This window comes from Apteryx rowi, unplaced genomic scaffold (assembly GCF_003343035.1).
Source record: "Apteryx rowi isolate R43461 unplaced genomic scaffold, aptRow1 scaffold_431, whole genome shotgun sequence".
NCBI classification, from domain to species: domain Eukaryota; kingdom Metazoa; phylum Chordata; class Aves; order Apterygiformes; family Apterygidae; genus Apteryx; species Apteryx rowi.
In genome coordinates, this window is record NW_020450685.1 from 676292 (window position 1) to 697036 (window position 20745).

The window sequence follows — 20745 nt, forward strand, 5'->3', positions numbered from 1 at the left end:
AAGAGAATGAAGCTTCTGCAATCATGCCGTGTCTGAATGTCTGTTCCCTCCTTCCTACACCTTTCATTTCCCAAATGATTTTGGAGCCTACTAGGCAATTTCAGCAAAATTTGACAGAAGTGTAGATATCAAGTCTATACAAATTTCATGAAATATAGTAGCTGAGTGAGCAACTGCATTAGCGACCCCATGGAAGGAAAGACGACAGCTTAAACTTATTTTCTATCAGCTGTGGTAGAAGCCACATGGGTAAGAGGCACTGTGAGTGCCAGGGCTGGAAAGCTGCTGGACAGGCCTCACATCAGCAAGAACAACCGCAGTGCACAAGTCCACAGGCAAGCAGGTATCACTGGTTCCACTTGCACCGCAACTTCTTGATCCTTGTTATAGCGCAGGTTATCGTCTCACACAACAATCTGTGAAAAAAGCCTCTCGGCATTATCACGGTATAGCTGCATACAAACAGATGCACCGAAACCCCTACCAAATAGCTTTAGAAGAACATCAAGGCGCCAAAATCAAGCTCTGAAAGTTTTGCAAACACCAGCTGATTCGGTGTGTGCACATACAGTCTCTAACATCAGTACACAGGATCTGGTTTTATTTTAATTCAGTCAGCCTTTTGATCTCCTCATTTGATATGCCCTCACACTAATACCATCCTAACACCTATCCATCCAAAAGCTTACACTGAATACAGAATTATTTTCTGTTTACACTCCGTGTCTTGTTGTTCTCTCTAGAGCTACCAGTAGCTTCACAAACATGCAGCCCACTGCACTTCATGGTAGTCTGCAGAAGGGATGTTATCATCCCCATTTTACAGCTGCAGAACAAAGACTCAGAACAACTAACACCATAACAGTCAAAAAGTGTCCACTAATCCTGAATATTTGCAGTCGGGTTTTTTTTTATTATTATTATTATTGTTGGGTTTTCTTTTTGAGTATCTGGCATTGTTAAGGCACTTCTTATATTCAAGGCACAGCTCAAGTTGACTACAGTTACAGCTATAACATCTCTCTAAATTTGGCCCCAAATGACTCGCACCAGGCACCCAGAAAATGAGAAACTCATCATTACGGTCCAGCTGTGAGAAGACTGGGGATCTACTTAGTTTTACAGGGCAGGCAGTGTGATACAGCAGCAGCAATAGACTCCAGCTTCCTTAACTGCAGAACACAGCTTCTCCCACTATTGCCCCATCGCCTTTGTCATACGCCTTCCAGCATCGGAAAAAGGGGGCAAKGATCTGCACAGACAAGAGCTTCATTGATTGCACAATACTAACTCACTCCCAGGGCACTAGCTCTGTGCACTGAATAAGGCAGGGTTCCAGTGAAGGATGCTGAAATCTTCCTAATCTGAAATTTTGGTGGGGGGCTGCATCATCATTCAGATTAATGAAACTGCGTATTACTGCAATACAGTGGTTCCTAGTGCACAAATATATTCCTTAGGGATGTTAAATTTTGTTTGCTTTGCCACTGAAAATGAATGTTCTGGTTTAGAGTGAAATAATGATTTTTGAAGTCTATGCAACAAAACCAAAAATCATGTGATGACAGGAGCACTTAGTTAGTGCTCTGCTAATTGAGTAATTTGGATTAGTGAGCTCTGGAAGAATGATATTTCACTATATCATATGTGCTCATGTAATTAAAGACATTGTAATGCATACAGCACAATTAATACCATACAAGTAAAATGCGCTGAATCCTTGACTTTTCAATATTAACATTCCTTTTTTCAAAATACTTTCTGGATAGAGGTCAGAATTAAAAAATAGAATTATCTCCTCCTTCACCTTCCTCACCAGTTCTATCATATGAAACCACATTGACTCCACCCAAGGCCAGTAAAAGATTCAGACAATAGATATTTCATAATTTCTCTTGAACTGTTGACAGATGGAGACTTTAAAAACCTCCTAAAGCCATTGAACAGAGGTTGGTCATCCAAGGCATCAGACAACAATATATCCCAACAAATCACGCACTGTTCTCTGTAGAAAAAGTCAAACATGAAAGATCGGGTATTTGTTTCTTTGCTCATCTTGAATAAAACCTTACAGTGAATACAGTTCAGGGAAAACAGCAGTTAGGATATCCTTAAGTTTCACTGAACTCAGTGATTAGCATGYGTTCATGTGCTTGGATGAAGCAGTACTGGACTCAACTCACAATGTGAAGTATTCTTCAGTCTGACTAAAAGTCACAATATAATTTCCTGAACTTCTTGCTCTCTAAATGTCAACATTTTCTTAAGTCAAAGCCAACATCTCACTGGGTTTTACTCAGAAGACTGAAAACAATATTTTTACCAAAACTGGTTTACTAATAAATTATCAGCCAAATGAGTTTTGTGGCTGGGTTGCTGGGTTGGAGACCCATTTTTTATTTTCAGTGAGGACTTCCATTCAGAAGTTAAGTTAAAGATGCATTTTGGATTCAATAGTGTCCTAAGTCAACTTGCTTTCTCATGTGCATAACATTCAYGTTTTCTGAACAGCATTTGGGTTCATTTGTGTGAAAACACATATACACATTGCAAAGGGGAGAAACTGAGAGAAATTGATTTGATACCTCTGAATTTTTCTGAGTCTAAAGGTAACATCAAAATACATTTCTGTTATTTCGATACAGCATTTGTCCAGATTCTAAAGGGAAAGAATAAGGAAAGGGAGGATAAAAGATGTGMATAGAAGGGTGAAGGAAAAAAAAMCAAAAAAACAAAAGCAAACAACTGGCTCCTTCAGAGCTATTCTAATCCCTTATGTCAATGCATACTTTTAGAGATACTTAATTGATGGATTATTGACACCACAGGCGGTAACTGCTCCTTTGGAGTCATTACACTCAGTGCTGTTAGGGTCTATTTAGGGAGCTTTAATCTGCTGATTATTGACATGACAGAATGTAATGGCTCCTTGGAAACCATTATGCTGCATTGTGTCAAAGCAAGTTTTCATGTGTACCCAAAGTGATATTCTCTGCAATTCCACACTTTAATATTGAATAAGAGTGCTGCAGATGATACTAAGAAATTCTGCAGTACTGCAGCACTGTAACTTAAAAATCCATCCTGTAGGCAGCAAAGCATCCACCAACGGATTGCAATAATTCATACTGTGTACAGTTTCATCTGCCTGCATAATGAAAACAAAATATTGGCACCAAAGGAAATATCAGAGCGTATTAGGTTCATATCAAGTGTGGAATCTGTAATAAAATCTCTCTCTAACAATTCCTGTGTTTGTGAGGTAAGTGCTTCATCCTCAAAGCTCCTGAGCAACCACAACTCCCCTCAGCTTCAGTGAGTGGAGCTGCAAATGCTCAGCACTTGTCAGAATGAGGTAAGGAAAGAAAAGTTGGCTATTGCAACGATGGTATGTTAAGTGAGTGCCTGTGATAGAGACTTGGATGCAAAAAATTATCTTCAATATCAATTCTCTGATTACAGTGTCAGTAATCAGGTATAAGGCCAAGCCCATGCTTAGAGAGCTCCTTCAGTGTAGCTGTTCTGGTATCTCCATTCTGTATTGCTGTTTTGCCGGTACAGCTGCACCGGTATTAGGAGATTTTGCCAGTGTGTTTATATTGCTCATAAAGTGCACATCACAAAGTCCTTAATCAACTTGAGGCAGATCTGTGCCTCTGCAGTGCAGTCGCACCTTCCCTCCCCCAGCCATGCATTCCCATCTTCTCCCTCGTGACAGCATTAGTGATCATGCATCCAGCTGCGAGCAAAAAATTAACATTTGGGGGCAAAATTTCTTTTGATCTGGATCAACTCACTGATCCAGCTGACGGCACAGCTGTCCCCTGCGAATGCTGGCAAGGAGAGGGAGAGGGAACACACTGCAGGACCCTAGGCTTTCTTTGGCTTAACTGCTTGATAAACCACACTCTTTGAATGGTACAGGGACTGATACCTCATCCAGCATAAAGATCACTGCTACAAAGTTAAGTTATCAGAGCTGACAGCTTTGACCTAACAGAGAAAGTCTACCCAGGCTTGGTGTTTTGCATCATCCAGTCACAAAATGTTTTGATCCTGTACTGGAAGACCTAAAGTAAACTTATTATATCATTGAACTATGGCCTCAGTCTATACCCTGAAGCACGTTCAGTTTGAAAAGACAAGTAAAAGAAGGCTAGAAGAAAGCATTTATTATCTAACCGTTTTCAGTGGAAGATGTAAGGTCAAGTGACCTGACCAGGACTGCATGTCAAGTCTATGGCTGAAGGGGACTTTAATCTGGATTTTCCAAATCTCACTTTGATGTCTTAACCATAAAATCGCCCTTCTTCATTTGTATTCATATTCTTTTCATTCCAGACACAGCAAACTACAAGGGAAGATTTTTCAGAAAAGCCTTATCCTTTTGAAGTACCACAAAACATGTTTGAAAATCTGACCTTTCTACAAGTGCTTAAGTAAGAAGTGAAAGATCCAATTCGATTTACGTATGGCATGCACTTGGAAAAACAACACAGAACACTTGCTCTATCACTTTATTGCTTAGGTAGGACTCTGAAGAAGGCCAAAATTTGCAATGCCATAGGACAAACACACAGGCAAAACAGCGAGTATTCTGCTATCTTCCATCTCTGATTATCAAATATGGTTCAAAGGAAGATTGACCCTTTGATCCCCCAATAAATTTATCAACTGAACAAATTTTATTAGTCTTTTACTATTACAAAATATTTTATCAGTAGATGCTTAAAGTGTCAGAAGAACAACTCTAACTAAAAAAGAGAGGGTTCAAGGTATGACTATTGCCTGAATTTAACAGCTGCCTAGTATCTGACTGTTACAGAAGTGGTTGAATTTTCCAGGTTTCAATGTACTGGCATTATTTTTCTTAAATTTAGGAAAATTAAGCATAATTGTAATATAAAATTTTCTTTTCTGATACAATTACAGACTGCCAAAACTATCACTTTGTACACAGTAAGGCTATTCTAATGAATCTATTCAATCTAATCTTCATAATCATGGTATCTCTAAGGTAGAAAATTAATTGGATGAAGTTAAATATCCCCTTTTCATGTCAACAAAATTGGTTTTTCTGGGGATTAAAGGATTAACGTGGTATTAAGTCCCTAAAGAGGTTAAAACACTTTATTATTCATTACAAAACACAAAGATTGGACTGTTATTTTGTTCTTATGTCACCGCTCATCATTTCATTGAAATAAGAAAAACAGGACAGAAAAACTTTAATGATTAAAAACAAATTAATGCATAATTTTAAAATTAGTAAACTTCCTGTCTATCATAAATTACCCATCTTTTTAAACAAGGATTATCTGCAGTATTTAGACTATATTAAATGCATCTAGAGGTGAGGAACAGGAGATAATACAGAGCAGAGTTGTGGTTCTGCATTGATATGTTAGGATTTCAGATAAGTCCACAAGTATTACCAAATTAATCTTTCCTTTGAGTTATCTTTCTTAAGGCTACAGAAGGAAGAAGATGGTCCATTGCCTCTCTGTTCAGAAGGAATTTTTGCTGAGGAAAAGGCTCTTTAAGTAGAAGAATTAATCCTCACAAAACACATCCCTCATCACTCCAGAACTGATACAATGTCCCTTAAAGTTAGTAAGAGTCTTTCCAGCACCTTCAGTGAGCAATGGACCAAGAACTGTGCTTAACACCATTAACACCTACTTTTTTTTAATCTGTTAAAGCAAAACAGAATCAAAACTTTGCATTAAGATGTCCTGATCTTTTGACTGACACCCTTTATTAAGTAGATAAAATGCTGCTTATGGTAACACCTTCTCCTGCTAAGTCCTTTTACCACTCTCACTCTGGCCAAATCAATGCAGTAAATAGCTCACACTTTAGCAGTCTATACTTTAACAATGCCTGAAGCGGGATCAGTGTATGGATTTCCCATTGGAATCCAAAGGTGGGATCCTAAGGCTGTGACATGCCCAGGACATAAATGTCTTACCAAAGAGCATGTGATTTTAAAACATCTAAAGCCAGAGTTTGAGTAATGATGGCATCTCACAGCCTTGAAGAGAAATCAATGGGCCAGGCATCTCTAGAAAAAGGCAGGTTTACATTTTCTAAACATTCCTAACACACAAATAGATTCACCAGCTCCAAAAAAACTGTCCCTTTCTCTAACCTCTCACTCAAAACCAAGTTCAAAACAGCTGTTTTCACCAGTTTAAGATATATCATGAAAGATGTTTACAATTTGGCAGCTACTTCTCAAAAATTTCACTGACACAAGTGAAGTGTCACTTGTGACACTAGCTTGCAGCATCTGGAAGAATTATCTTCAATCATCTGTCACTTAGCCAGTAATTAACACTTCATTTGTATGTAGCACTGCTAGAAAGTGCATGCATGTAGGCATGCCTGCTGAAACACATCACATAGCTAACACTAGTCTCCTTATTTATTCTTAACTAGAGAAGGTCCTTGGACATTGAGGAATGTCCACATGGGAAAAGTGTAAGAAACTGATTGGGTTGATTTTTGCTATCTGAGGGCTTGGCTCAATATTACTCCACTAACAAGATACAGTGCTGGAATCCCTTGGCACCAATAGGCCATTCTTGGAGGAAAAATGCCTTATAACAGTACTTTAACTTCTGTGAATTCAACCCAACTTTTAATCTGTATCTCATAAACTACAGAGAGTGAAGCCCACAATGTTTTACTGAATACAGCATAGACCCAGCCAAGGTACGAGTCCAAGCCAAAAGAGAGCAAAAGCCAGGTCCAAACTGGGTAAGTTAGAACAGCAATCAATACTAACCAAAGGGAGAGTAAAAGAGAACTTCAGAGGCACAGGCTAGGGGAAAAGGAGATGTTTTCAAACAAGATCTGAAGAGAAATAGGGAATGAGTGAGGTGGACAGATACAGCAAGGTTATTCCAGATGGCAGGAGCTGCAGAGAAGCATGCTAATGAATATAGTCATAGAACAGTGGGAGGCAAATTTGTGGGCATTTAAAGGGTGCCTAAGAAGCATCGTGTTTCATGCTCAAATGGAACGTCTCCAGCAGCCAGAGTGCAGAGATACTCAGCTGCTTGCTCAAAGACGCTCAGCCACTCAACTGAACGTCATGCAGTTATATCTCCATCACTGTYCTGGATACAAAAGCATATGCCTTGGCTACACTTTCCTCCCAGATTTTGCTGGTGGCTTTGAAACTATCCTACAGTCCCAGTTCTTCAACTGATGCCACTCAGTGACAATATGAATAAATTCCTCTAACTCCTACCTCTCAAGCTCTTCCTGAACCTCAGTGTCAAATTCRGCCAGCCTCCTCTTGCCTTCTCCCATGCAGAGGTTTTAGTACAGGCTTCAGCTAGTGAAAAAGGAATGCCAAAGTACAAATAATGGAGGACAAATAAAAAAAAGGAGAGAGTGCCAAAATATCACAAGAAAGCTGATCTTGGGGCAATTCCAGGCTGAACCAAAGCAGGAAATTCTAAAAACACTATAATAGAAATTATTTTCTTGATATCTCATGCCAATTTTGGGCAGCCCAGTAGACAGGAATAAGCAAACTAAATGCTTATCCACTGAATGCAAGCTTTGACCCATATTAGTTATATCCATCTTTAGTCAAAACTCAGCTCCACAAACCCCTTGGGCTTCTTCCAGTCCTGCCACTTTGATGTCTGTATAAGGAAGATTTATACTTTGAGCTTCCCGAATATCTTGCATGGTTCAATTTTCAGCTTTGAAAAACAGCATCTTTTTTTTCCCTAATTCTCACCTCATTTATTATATTAACAAGGGACTCTTCCATGCTGCTACTGACTCCACTGCAGAGSAAAAACTTTTCCACATCTTTCCCAGCAACAAACACTCCCTTTATGGCTTTGTTTTATGAGACTGATGGCTGAGGGAAAGGGATGAGGCTCCATGGAAACTTCTCCTTTGCTGGCCATTGTCTCCAGCGTGTGTAAGAACTGAATCCCTGAACCCCCAAATCCCACTGTTTCTGTTAAGTAGTAATTATATCACATTGTGTAGTATCACCTGGCATGATGTTGAAACAGATGCTGACTACTAGCACAGGCACATGACATACATTTTGAACAAAGCAATTTCTGCATTTATGGCATTTAAAGAAACAGTGTAGTTTTGGGGGTGGGGGGAAAGACTGACTAAAAACACTGATATGAATTGAAGGTGATGTAGCTACATGTTCTTTGGCTCTTATTGCGCTCGGCAGGTGGTAATCAACCATTTGATAAGATTAGTGAGACCTTTAACATTTCAGAAAGGAGTGCAAGAGCCATGAAAAAGTCTTATAATCGACCAGTATTGCAGCAAGCTCAACCAGGGCAGACTGCGCTCGTTTTTTGTTTATCTCATCACTGACAGTAGATATCAAACTTGTAATGCATTTTCTGAAAATAATAAAGCACCAAGACAATACTCCTACAAGCCTTTTCTTTTTTGGCTAATGGTCTGGCTTATTAAATCAAAGGCTACCTGCACTTGYAATGGAGAAAAACAGAAATCCAGAATGTGTGTCATTTAGTTATAAAGAAGTTGTGCTGGATTCATTTAGCAGTGCTGATTTCACAGCAAAGAATAAATACTTATGAAAGAACTAAGAAGTTCTGAGGGTGGATGTACTTCCTGGTGTATTTAAYGATAGCAATATTCTACAATGGTGATGCCTGCTATAGTTTTCTTAAAATAACCCATGGATCAGGTGGACTTTCATGCTTTTTTTCCAAAAGGTAGTAAGTGACTAGTTAGAGCCATGGACCCAGCCAGCCCTTTAACTTTGTTCAGCTACTGTATCCCAGAAAAACAGTTAGATATACTGGTAATATTCATCCAGTATTACTTTTCCTTGCAAACAACAGTCTTCAGTGCTACTGTAATAATGCTCAAGWATTAACAGAAAGCAGATAGGTTTTCTGGCTGGAAACAGAAAAAGAGAATTTTATGGGCTGGCCTCTTTTATAACTGGTTCATGCGACTGGTTTCAGAGTGCACTGATTTCACAGTAAAGGTCTGATGGTGAAGCTGGTTTAAGATTTCATTCAGGGTTCAGAGCTGCAAATTTCTAAGTAATAACTCTGAAAAGATTCAGTGCCAAAATGGAGGAATTCTCACAAGATTAATGATAGCAGTTATTTGTTAGATCTGATCTCACTAGATTTCTATCCAGAGCCAAAAACAGTTGTAAGCACAGAATGCATGTCAACTCCTGTCAGCTTAATCTAGGAAGTGTCCTGCTTTTGTCTGCAAGACCTTTTTTTTACAAGCAGATATAGATGTAGAAATATGTGCAAATCTGACACCACGCTTTGGATCTGAGATTTAAGTTAGGGCTTATCGCTTACAGTACACTTTGCATGAAATAATTGGGATGGCAAAAGTAAAGGGACAGAACCTCAAAGTTACACTGATATTAATAAAATGTTACTGATGGACTTCATCTGTTAATCAAAGAGTTCAGCAGCTGTCATGCTAATACAGTCTTCATCCTCACCACCCTTACCCATGCGCAAAAGGAGTATTTAGCTTCTGGAACAGTACTGCACTAGTTCCAGGCATTTTCCAGTGTACATTAACAAAAGCTGGATTTAATAAATAACATTTTCTTCATGTGTATCTGTTATATGATGCAAAACTAATTTTCTTGGGGAAATAGGTGTAAAGTCTGACCTATTTTTAGGTTCTATTTTTAGAATTGAAAAACACCCATTTTTTTCCAGTCAAGTTACTCCTGTGGGGGGGGGTTCATTTCTTTTACATGTACTGTTTATGCTAGAACCTAGGCATAGCCACTGAGCTTTGAGGACTACAGAGGAAGGTAAAGGAATTCACCAACTGGAAGCAGTTTTTATTTGTATGAATGCTGAGTGCTAAGTACGGAGCACTGTTGAACTAGAGGTAGACAGAGTTTTATTYTGATTAGATTTATGGTCTAAAAATTTAATTTGGGACAATTTTTCTGGGAAGAAAGAGAAGAATGTAACTTTTCTCTCTAATTTATGCAGAATCAGCTCCCAGCCACCTGGAGTTAAGACTATGGATAAGGTTACACCTCTGGTATGCAACAAGATGTTTTGGGAAAAGGGAGTTTATTTGAAACCCCAAAATGGGATGCAAAATGAAGACAGATTGGAAGATCAGGACAGAATTATTAAGTGGAATGAATGCAAAAAACAACACATTTGGGAAATTTAGGGAAACAGATTTGGGCTCTTTACAGTTTTAAATTGCATTATTGGCTTTTTCCCCAACAAATAACCCCCCAAAAAATCATTTGATTTGCCAGAACCCTGGGATGATTCTCTACATGAAAGGGAAGTTCTCCTAGACAAGAGAAGTGGCCATTTCCTCCAGAATTAGGCCTTCTGATTTATCTTTCTCCTCTCACGTAGAAGCAGAGGAACCTCTTTGGTCCTTGGTCATGTATGTGCAACCCTTTTAAAGAGAAGCAACRTTGGGCAGCTGAAAGCAGGTCCTGGATCAATGCATTCAGTACCAAATGAAGTAGATCTGAATCTTAAATACAGAGGTTCCTTCCAACCTGAATTATCCTATGAGTAAATGAAAACATCAAATCAGAAGACAACCAGCCCACACAYTTCTCTGTCATATTTTGCAACTTCTGCAGGTTGTGCACTACACTACAGCTGCAACTACCTGCACAGTCCTTGGCATTAGCAGTATACCTCAAGTGACTGCTGTGCCTGAGATGTACAGTGTAGACATACCTGGTTTTAAAGTGCTCAAACAGAGTACTATTAGCCTTATACCTGGAGGGTCAAGACTCATACACTTACTCCTCTGCTTTAGCAGATTCTTCAGTTTGCCATGAGCTCTGCGCTGCTCCAGTGGGACCAAAACCCCGACACAGACCAGCCAGTTTAACACCAGTGTGGGTATACTTACGTTGCACTTCAGTACAATGGAGTGTCCCTTGTTTACCATAACTCTTTAGGGAAATAAGCAATGGACAGAGCTCTCCAACTTGCATGAGCTGCAAGAGCACTAACACAATGCAGTCTATATCCCTTTATATCACCACAAAGGCGGCAGAGAGAAGCAGGGTCTGACAGACCCGTGACAGACATGAAATATCCTTTCTCTGTACTGAATGGCTTGACAAATTTATGCAGAATACTGGGCTTCAACCAGAAAGCAGCTGAGCCACAGGGTCCTCCGAGCTGCCTTTAAGGGTAACTAATCAGGATGTATTCACAGGGTTTAGGAGTATGCGAAGGGGGTTTGTCATCAGCTCGGAGGATGAGGGAGAGAATGACACCTTCACTTGTCCCTGGCATACTCTTGGTGAGGGCTCTGCAATGCACAGCTTAAATGCTTTTCAGCGACTGTGATATGAATGGAAGTATTTTAACTGACTTCAAAAGTCCTTGAATCTGGGTCATAATGTATAATTGAACTTTGGACAGTAAAATCCTTAGGGCAAGAATATCAAGTTTTTATTAACCTGGCAGTCACTTGTACCTCCACCCACTTTCACTTAGAGTACTACAGAAATGATTAGTGTGAAGATCTCAGCAGTGCAGTACTCTGCCTCTGAACATTAGTATCTCTGGCCCTGACTCAGCTGAACTAAAGGATCACTAGAGTCAAATTTGGCCATATTAGCAGGCTCCAAGCACCACAGTCACACCTGCCAGTGAAAAAACAAGCCACYACAGAAGGAAAAGGACTCACAGCATTACACAGAGGCCCATACAGCTGGGCAGATCTTCCATGCTCTTGTCCTCTGCCCTACTAAGAAGGTAGTTAAGGGGAGCATCTCTGCACTGCACAAGGAGAAAAAGAGCCAAGTGGAAAATGGACCCAGAAGACTCAAAGGTTGTTCTCCACAGCTCCTCTGGAGTCTGCAGCCCATGACACAAGGAGGAATTGCTCCTTGTTTGTGTAACCAGGGGTCAGCCGTGAGTTAAGTACTTCACATGCAAACACTACATGCAAACTGCAGAGGACAAGAGTCTTTTATAACTGTTACAATGAAGTATATACGTTTAGAATACTATAAAGATTCCTGGTTTCTCAGCCAAAAATTATCAGAAGTTGAGCAAAGGCCCTGCTATGGGCCTCAAACATCTTGGATGAGGTTTCTTTCAACAGAGGAACCCTGTAAGCAGACGATTCAACAGGACCCCATCTGCACCAGCTCAGTGAAGTCAGTGACAGCGCTAATCTTGCATGTGTAGCTACATAGCTTGGAGAAGTGTGTTTTTAGTTTGAGGTTGAATTGCAAACCTTCCAGCTATCAGACAAGTTGGTGACAGTCAAACCCATACTATTCTTCGTAAACTTTGCATGGACATCCACACAGTACATTACTAACATGTCTCTCTCAATACCTTCTTATGGGAGGGAGAGACGGGAGGGAAAAGAGGATTGTCTTGCTGAGCCTTCTTACCTTGCAAGGTATCATGCACATTCTTATCATTTAATTTGTTCATTTAAATTATTGTATTTTAATGAAAAAAAAATTAACAATCAATCTGATTTTACCTGCTACTTTAGTATTTTAAATTCAGGAAAAACAAACAAATCTTGAAAAAGCCCCTGTGATAAAAACAGCTCTGATGCTTATCCACAGATTTAAATCTTTAAAGTGTTTTGTTGGCCAAGAAGAAATGATTATTCCAGCCAAGTCATAATAAATCTCTATGTTGTAGTTCCTAAAATATTTTCCTGGAATTTATGGCATCACTGGAACCTATTCCTTACATTTTTGAACACATAACTTTATTATTTTGCCAGTAATTTTATGTATTACATTAAATCAGTGGGTTATGAATGTTCCCATTCTTTTTAGACTTTGTCTTTTGTAAATCAAATTAACAACAATTTAGAGGTACATAAACTTAACAGGACATTTTTATAACTTTGTTGAACGCTTCAAACTGGTGTACACAAAAATTCACAATTAAAAAAATAAGAAAATGTCTTGAATCAATATTCTTTTAATTTATCAGTTCTACAGAATAAATTGCAGTTTCTAGAACCTGTTTTAGGCCACTCTTTAGCTTCACTGACAACCACAAATCATGTACACACATAGAGATTTCCTTAAATCTCCCCAGTCTCCTCTCCAGACAAATCTGTTTCCTTTCAGTCCATTCAGCCATCTCAAGTCTTAGTCTTTCTGTATTCCAAGACTTTGTTTTATATTAAAACAACACACACAGCTACTTAGCAGAGAGTACTAAGACTGAAAAAGCCTGTACTCCTTTAGTGCTGCCCTAGAATTACCTTTTTGTAAAAGATGCAACTTTCTCCTCTTCACCTTCTCCAGTTATAAAATGCCATCCCTCTGCAGCTAGAGAGAGGCAAAGATTTATTAACCTGTCTAAACCAGACTTTGAGAAGTGCAGAGGAAATTTCTGTTCAGCAGATGCCCTGCAGAAAGCATATGCAACACTTAAAATTAACTTAACATTCCTTTTCCAGGGACTGAGCAGCCCATAAAACTTAGACCAGCTTTCAGTTCTGTTGCTAATGTTGTTTCAGTCATATCTCTTGCTTACTCTTGATGGTAGAGTTTCAGTACATATGCAACACTCAACAGTTGCCCCAATCAGTAAGAATGACAGATACAACGATAGCTTAGCAAATGACTGTTTAAACACAGTGCGTACATCCCATCACGCAAAACGGCTGCCAGGGAAGCGTTGTGGGTACAGTACGCAAAAACGGATTCAGAAGAGTTACGAACTACTAAGTCTTCCCTCTGACCTTCTCTGATTCCTCAGCATAGTCCATTTTATGTCCCTCTGAACTTCACACAAACATACTTTGATGAAGTTCACAAGTTCCCTGCAATTCTTGTGATCCTTCCTGTCTTTTTTAAGGAGCAGCTGATTTGTCAACAAACTTTCCACAGAGCTGCTTTTATCCCAAGAAAGTAAAGTCAATGACTGAACTATAAAACCTGAAAAGCAGGGCTTCCTACAGGATACACTGACAGACTCTTAAGGACACCGTGGCAGAAGTTGGTGTGATGAAAGTGATGATGAAAGGTTGTTTGAAGAAATAAAACAATATATCTGACAACCAAAAGCGTATTTCATCCCTGCACATCTTAGTGAGGTAGTTTTAAAATCAAAAGCAAGTCAAAACACTGAGAAATGTATTGTTCTATGACTTTTTATTCAGATCATTCAGAAAAAACATCTGAATGATAGATGCAGAATGAGTCTTCTTTTAGCAAGTCTATAGTATATGATCATGAAAAATCTGTCAGGCTCAGAGGGCTTGCACAGCAACACTGGAAACCTACTATATAAATAACGTTTGATGCATTACCCCATCTAAATAAGGTCCTAGATACTCCCAAATAAGCCTGTTTCCTCAGATGGCAGATCTCAGTAGTAAGCATGACACCTGGTAGCAATAGCACTTACAGAATCAGAACCAGAGAACATGTGAGTGTTGTAAGCTTTTGTTAAACCTGACAGTTTAACCTACTGCTGAAAAAGGAATTTATGGAGTTCTACTTTTGATTTAAGTCACCAATTTATCACTTTCATTCTATCCTGAATTTTTCCCAGTAAGAGATTTTGTGTTAATAATCCCACTTTTCTTAGCAGAATTTCTTGGTGGAAATTACTTATGTGAAATCAGTAATCAGTCTCTTCTGCCAAAATTCATTTTCTGCCAGTGTTTTACAGTCACACAAGATATTTCAAATGCAGCTGGGTGAAATTTCTCAGACAAATGATGTATTCATCAGGAAGTGTTTTGCTGGGACAATATGTAGAAATATTTGAAAATTCAGGTCAAATTCAGTAAATAATTTGAAAAGAGCAAAATGGAATGGGGAAGTGTCAAAACATTTTATTTAAATATTTTCTGGATAAAACATTTCAACATTTACTATCATATTATTGTCTTACCTCATAAAATTAGCCCTATTTTTAAAGAAATATTTTAAATATATTTTAAGGGTAAAATATGCAAAAATGAAATTGTTTTATATTAAACTACACTGTTTGACCTCAAACAATTATTTTAACCAGTCACATAAAACAGATTTTTTTTCAGAGGTTGCAGGAAGTCACTGTGGATCACCCTGATTTTTTCTCTTCCCCTCAATATTTTGATTTAGTCACTTAATGGGAGGTGAGCATGGGGGCAGGCAGCTCTGGCTATTACTACAGGCCTCCCCTTGGGACTGTACTGTGCAGGTAAGGTTGTGTGACCATCACAGTATCATACTGACATGGCAATGATGGCCATGAATTATCTGGGATTGAAAAAGTGCATTAAGCTCTATTCTAAGGACGGGTGCACATGGAATTTGATTAAACAAAACAAAACACATCATCAAGGCTTAAACCTAAAGTTTTGTCCTCATATAAGTAGTTCTACATATCTTGACTACCCACAATATCTTACATAATTTATTCCACTGTGAGAAATATATATATATATGTATGTATATATGTATATAAAGGGTGATGTGCAATAGCTGGAATGAAGTGCAGGAAATGTCATGATATCCATTTTAGCAATCCTTCATCAGATTCCCCAAGAAGAGATACACCAGTGGGAAAAGCTGAGCACAAACAGGTGCACAAAAAATGGATCTGCTCTCCCTCTGAGTTTAGAAACCCTGAGGCGGTGGCTCCTGGCCACACCACAGCTGCTCTTGACTGCATAGCAGTATCTAGAAAAGGAATCTTAATGAGGAAAGCAATGTTTGGTGGCTGTTTATTATCAATTACAGTCATTTCGTCCACTGTGGTAAAACTCGTAAGGCCATACTAAGTTATTTCCTATTATCATATTCCTGGAAGAGTAACTTCCCAAGTCTACAGAGGAATTGTACTGCTGACGATGCATGGCTACTAGCATATGTTTGGATAGCCTGATGATATTCTTCTCTGAATATTATCCAAATAAATCATTCATTGTCTTTTAGGATAAAGCACAAATGAAAAGGCGGGGGGGAGCAAACCTTAGGAAAAATTCTAATGCAAAATACTGGGCAAAGGCAAAAGGGTCTTAGGTCATTTGAAAAAAATCTAGGCACCAGCAAAAGAATTATTCCTTCAGATCTCCATATGGAGCCTTTCAGCCTGTTCTGCACAGTTTACCATGATATCAGCAACACATCTAAACATGAGGGGAATTATACCCTCTTCACAACCCCAAGCTGACTGCTTACGCTCTCAAAATAGAACTTAAGTGATACATTATCTTGCACTCTCTGCACAGGCTAATTTCACCCAGCATAGGTGCTGTCTGGCATGTAATCCAAAAGATGTGCCTTACCCTCTGCAATCTTCCAGCTTTACCCATTATTGAACTTGTTACACCACCATACTTCCCACAAACCAAATTACCAATCTCTAGACTGAATTCAGTCAAGAAGGCAGGTATGTCTGGCAAAAGGATAAAAAACTTGAGAGAGAAATAAAATTTAGCAAGCCATTGACAATGGTTTGTCAAGCTTACCAGAGCCTTGTACTTACCCAGTGGTAATAAGCAGCTAGACAGATCTTACTGAATCCAGCCCTTAGTATGCTCTTGGCTTATACAATATACTGTACCTTGAACGCGACTCTTATGTAAGTGAAGTTACAGTGGACTCACATTTCATATGTAGAGAAACAGCTGCTCTTTTAATTTAAAAAATCTAAATTAAATCATAACTTAAAAGCTACGTTTCGTCATCTACAGAACAYGCCAAATCATATGCCTGAAATATAAAACTGATGCTGAAATTCTGGTAATATTTAACATGTTCTTTATGAAGAAAACATTCTTCTTGAGCTTGGAAACTGACTGAACAATAGCAGCTTTAGGACCTCCAAAGCCGAAGGCGTACAAAGGTTATGAGAATGTGTCTGCCCAAAACTACAAATCAAAGAGTAACAACAATACCATATGTTACAGAACATAAAGTATCCTTCACAAACACTATAAAATCCTCACATATCTCTGCCTCAAGAGTCCCACTGGCCAGCAGAAGGTTGTGTTTCATTACACTATCACCATATAAGAGCATTTTTTCTCCATTTTTAATGGCATGCCAAAAAACCTAGTGGTACCACTGAATGACCTTTGGAGGGTTAAGATTAAGTAGTAATGACAGAAGATTGTCTTTGGCCTAATACTGTATAAAAATGCAGAAGCTGATTTCATGCAGAATGGTTCCAGCTGGCTTTAAACTGTAGCCAAAAATGGCCTTTATTGACGTTGTTAGTTTATTTAATTTGGGGGAGGTGTATGGATTTGTCCACTCCCGTAAGACCAATTTCTTGTTGGACAGTATTTGTCCTCACTCAGAATTACTAAAGGTCCCTGTGCTCTACATTATCAGAGAAAGTAAAGAAATGGGCATATCTAGACTGGCAGTAAAATCCTGCACCTAAGCAGAGAGAAGAGAGAATTGGTTATCTTCCTTGTATGACTGCACAAAGCCCCAGACTAAAGACTCCATAATACAAACACGCACCCACGACTTTCCTGAGCTTGTGCGAAAAGCAAGTTGGCAGAACCACAGCTACACTCACAAGTGATCTCAGCAGAGGGAAGACTGCAGTGAAGTGCTATCATTTTCATTAACAAACTATTTTCTTCCTTGCAAGTAGCATGGAAGTGATGCTTTTGAAGTAGCTATATGCCACAAAAGTACTGAAGCTGGCACAATTTTGATCTAGTAGAGGCAGAGAGAGCTTGGTCAGCCATTTACCTTGGATTCCTGTAGCAATGGGATCACACCTTTATGAAATTCTGAACTAAAAGCAATAGATGTGGAGATATATCTTTGGTCCGTATAAGACCCCTCTAAAATCAATGACTTAAGCTTTACAGCAGCCCTGGGAGAAAACACAATGAGGCACAGAGGAGTTCACATTCAGAGTTGTACAGTGTCTGGAACGGGGTTAAAGTGTGTGCATACACAGCCTCATCCTGTATATACCTCTTTTCTTTCAAGAAAGATTAATATAAAACCATCTTAAGGGTCACTAAACATAAACATCAAGCATAAACTTTATCAATAGCTCCCCCAAATTTTAGGAAGTATCTAGAATACTCTTAAACAGCTCTTTAAATATAGGATAATGAATAATAAAACTGCCAGTCTCTCCTCCTTGTATTGATCTCAGAGAGATTTGTCCTTACTGCATTAAAATGATCTTTTCAAATTCTCAGCAGTAACATTCAATCCTGCTCAGCAGAACTTATTCACAGCCTATGTCTTGGCTTACATGGAAGCTTAGGTAGCCCCTTTGAATCTGGTTATTAAAAGAGAAATTCTCTGAGCGCCCATCCAAATGCTCCAGTGCCCTACCAACTTGTAGATAGCTTCGCTTACTCTGTCTAATCAAAAGGAAAATTACACAAAGTCTAAGTGTAAAGCTTTATAACTACATAAAATAAAGCTGAGTATTCCTGCAGAACTCTTCTCAGTACACGGCTTTCTTCCTCCCAGAAGGAGGAAGGCTAGAGGAGGGATTTACAGATACTTACTGTACTGGACTCTTGTATCTATTCTTGGACTTAGCAATATAGAGAATGACAGTTTTAAGAAATTAACTAGTAAGTGACTGTTTTAAGTTTTGTTGTTTCTAGAGATTAATTTTTTGCACAACCATTTGGAGATGCCTGGGATCCAATTCTAAGTGGTGCACATCCAAATGCCATAGATGTCTCAGATGGACAACCACGCATAGGTTTCCCCTCAGTACAGACAGCCACTGAACAACATCCCCATTCTTTGCCTTATGTCACATGAACAGATTCATCTGCGGACAGGGCTGAGGAGAGGGAGAGACAGTCACAAGCAATCTTTCCAAGCTAGAAGTTAAATCCTCTCATTTTTGATTGAACTGCAGATTACTGTGGCCATATGCTGTCTTTCCACAACAGGTGGAATATGCTTATCAGATCTGCCATTGCCAAGACAGCTATCATTTTACTCATTTAAAAGATTTATGTCCCAATTGTCCTTTCTCTCTCTCTCTCTCACATCGAGGGCTTGTCTACGTGGGAAATTTGGTGTGCAGTAAGTCAAGCCACAAATTTTTAGCAGACATGCTATTCCATGCTAATGCTCTAAAGGCATGCTTTTAGGGCCTAGTACTGTTGCTTTTGTTGTGAGGTAGTCAAAGAATATACAACTGGAAATTGCTGTAGAGTAGTTATGTAAAATTCATAAGCTCCCATGCCACAAGCTAACTTTCCCTGGTGAAAGTCAGCGCAGATGAGCCCTCATGAAACTATCCAAGAGAGAATAATTCAGAACAAAGACCCAACCTTCCTCTTTCCTGTTCTTTCCTCCTCCCTCTGAAAGCTCAAGACTTTTTCTAGGCATAAATGCTTTGGAAGTCCAGCAAATCTGAGGCTTATTGCTGTGGTCTGTATTCAGCACTTCCTTTGGAATCAGATGGTTGATTTACCCAATTTCAGTACTACACACCATGTTAATGGAGCTGAAGTACTTTGTACCTTCAGGGAACAGAGGAGAGCGAGTCTGAAAACTCTGACGAGTGTTTGTATTGGAAAAATACACTTTCATCACAATAAAAAAAATAAAAATAAACCACTTTGAGAAAGCTGGTAAATTTAACCGAATTTTAGTTTTGGTTGAAGAACTTCTAAACACATCAGAACATCTCATTTCATCTTCTTTAATTAAAATTTTCAATTTCAGCTTTTGCAATAAGCTTTGTGATTTATTTGCCGTTTTGCTATTAAAAAAAACAAAAACAAAATGGAACAAAATGTTTTGATTTCATGGCTGCCCAAACTGAAAGTTTGAGAAATATACCGGGATCTTTAGGGTAGTCCACTAGTAGGACAAAGCTACTCTTGCGCCTAGAAATCTTTAAAAACCAGTTCCAAACATCTGTAAGCCACAACTTCCATCTGAAAGATGGAAAGTCAGAAAGAGTAGAATTCAGGAAGCCTAGGACTTCAGTTTCCAGCTTACCACAGATTTAATTGTCTTGGGAAACTCACTTAACTGTTATCTTCAGGTTTACAAATGAAAAACGGAGGCACGATCGCCTGCCTTCTCTCCCTAAACTGTAAAGCTGCTGGGATGGGGCCTACCCTCTAGCAGGTATTTACAGGGCAGTTTAGTGCATGTTAACCTCTGTCATGCTAATATAATATAAATACAGTGTTGTACTTGTGAAAGCCATCAGTAAGATATAACTTAAGTGTTTCACACACACACACACACACACACAAAAGGCAGAGAGAAGCAGTGCAAAGGGACAGGAACTCCGTAACTGCCATGTAGAGTCAGGCACATGAACCAGGCCAGCACACAGCTCGGAGACGCCCGCCAGCCCCTGCACCCCGTGCGGTTGCTGCGTGCTGCGGGGGCGGCGTCCCTTACCGGCAGCTCTCCTCACGCGCCAGGGGCGGCGGCGGCCGTTGGGGCGCGCGCAGAACATGGCGGCGCGGCAGCGCCTCGCCGCTAGGACGCGCCTCGCCAGGGAGCGGGGCGGCCGGGGGTAGCCCCAGCTCCGGGCATCGGGGGCGGGCGCCGGGGCCGGGGCCGGGCGGGCGCAGGCCGGCGTAGGGAACGGCGGGGCCGGCGGGCGGGAGCCCAGCCTGGCCGCGGTGCCGCGGGGCAGGGACTGACGCCCCGCGCGGCCCTGAGGCGGGGCCTGTGGGCGGGGCTTGGGGCGGGGCCGCGCAGGACCGTTAGGGCCGCTCGGGGCCATGGCGCCGTGTGAGCGGTTCCCTGCCTGCCTTCGCGGTCAGCCATTGCCGAGG

General features: G+C 39.9%; 1 long non-coding RNA gene across 4 annotated transcripts in view; it reads right to left on the reverse strand.

Moving 5' to 3' along the window:
* LOC112971257 overlaps positions 1-20463 on the reverse strand; it is a 134469-nt gene extending 114006 nt beyond the window's left edge. For all 4 annotated transcript variants that reach the window (XR_003255285.1, XR_003255287.1, XR_003255284.1 and 1 more), the window contains exon 1: positions 20363-20463. This is a non-coding gene — a long non-coding RNA (uncharacterized LOC112971257). The remainder of the gene's footprint in view (positions 1-20362) is intronic.
* Positions 20464-20745: the final 282 nt, after the last annotated feature.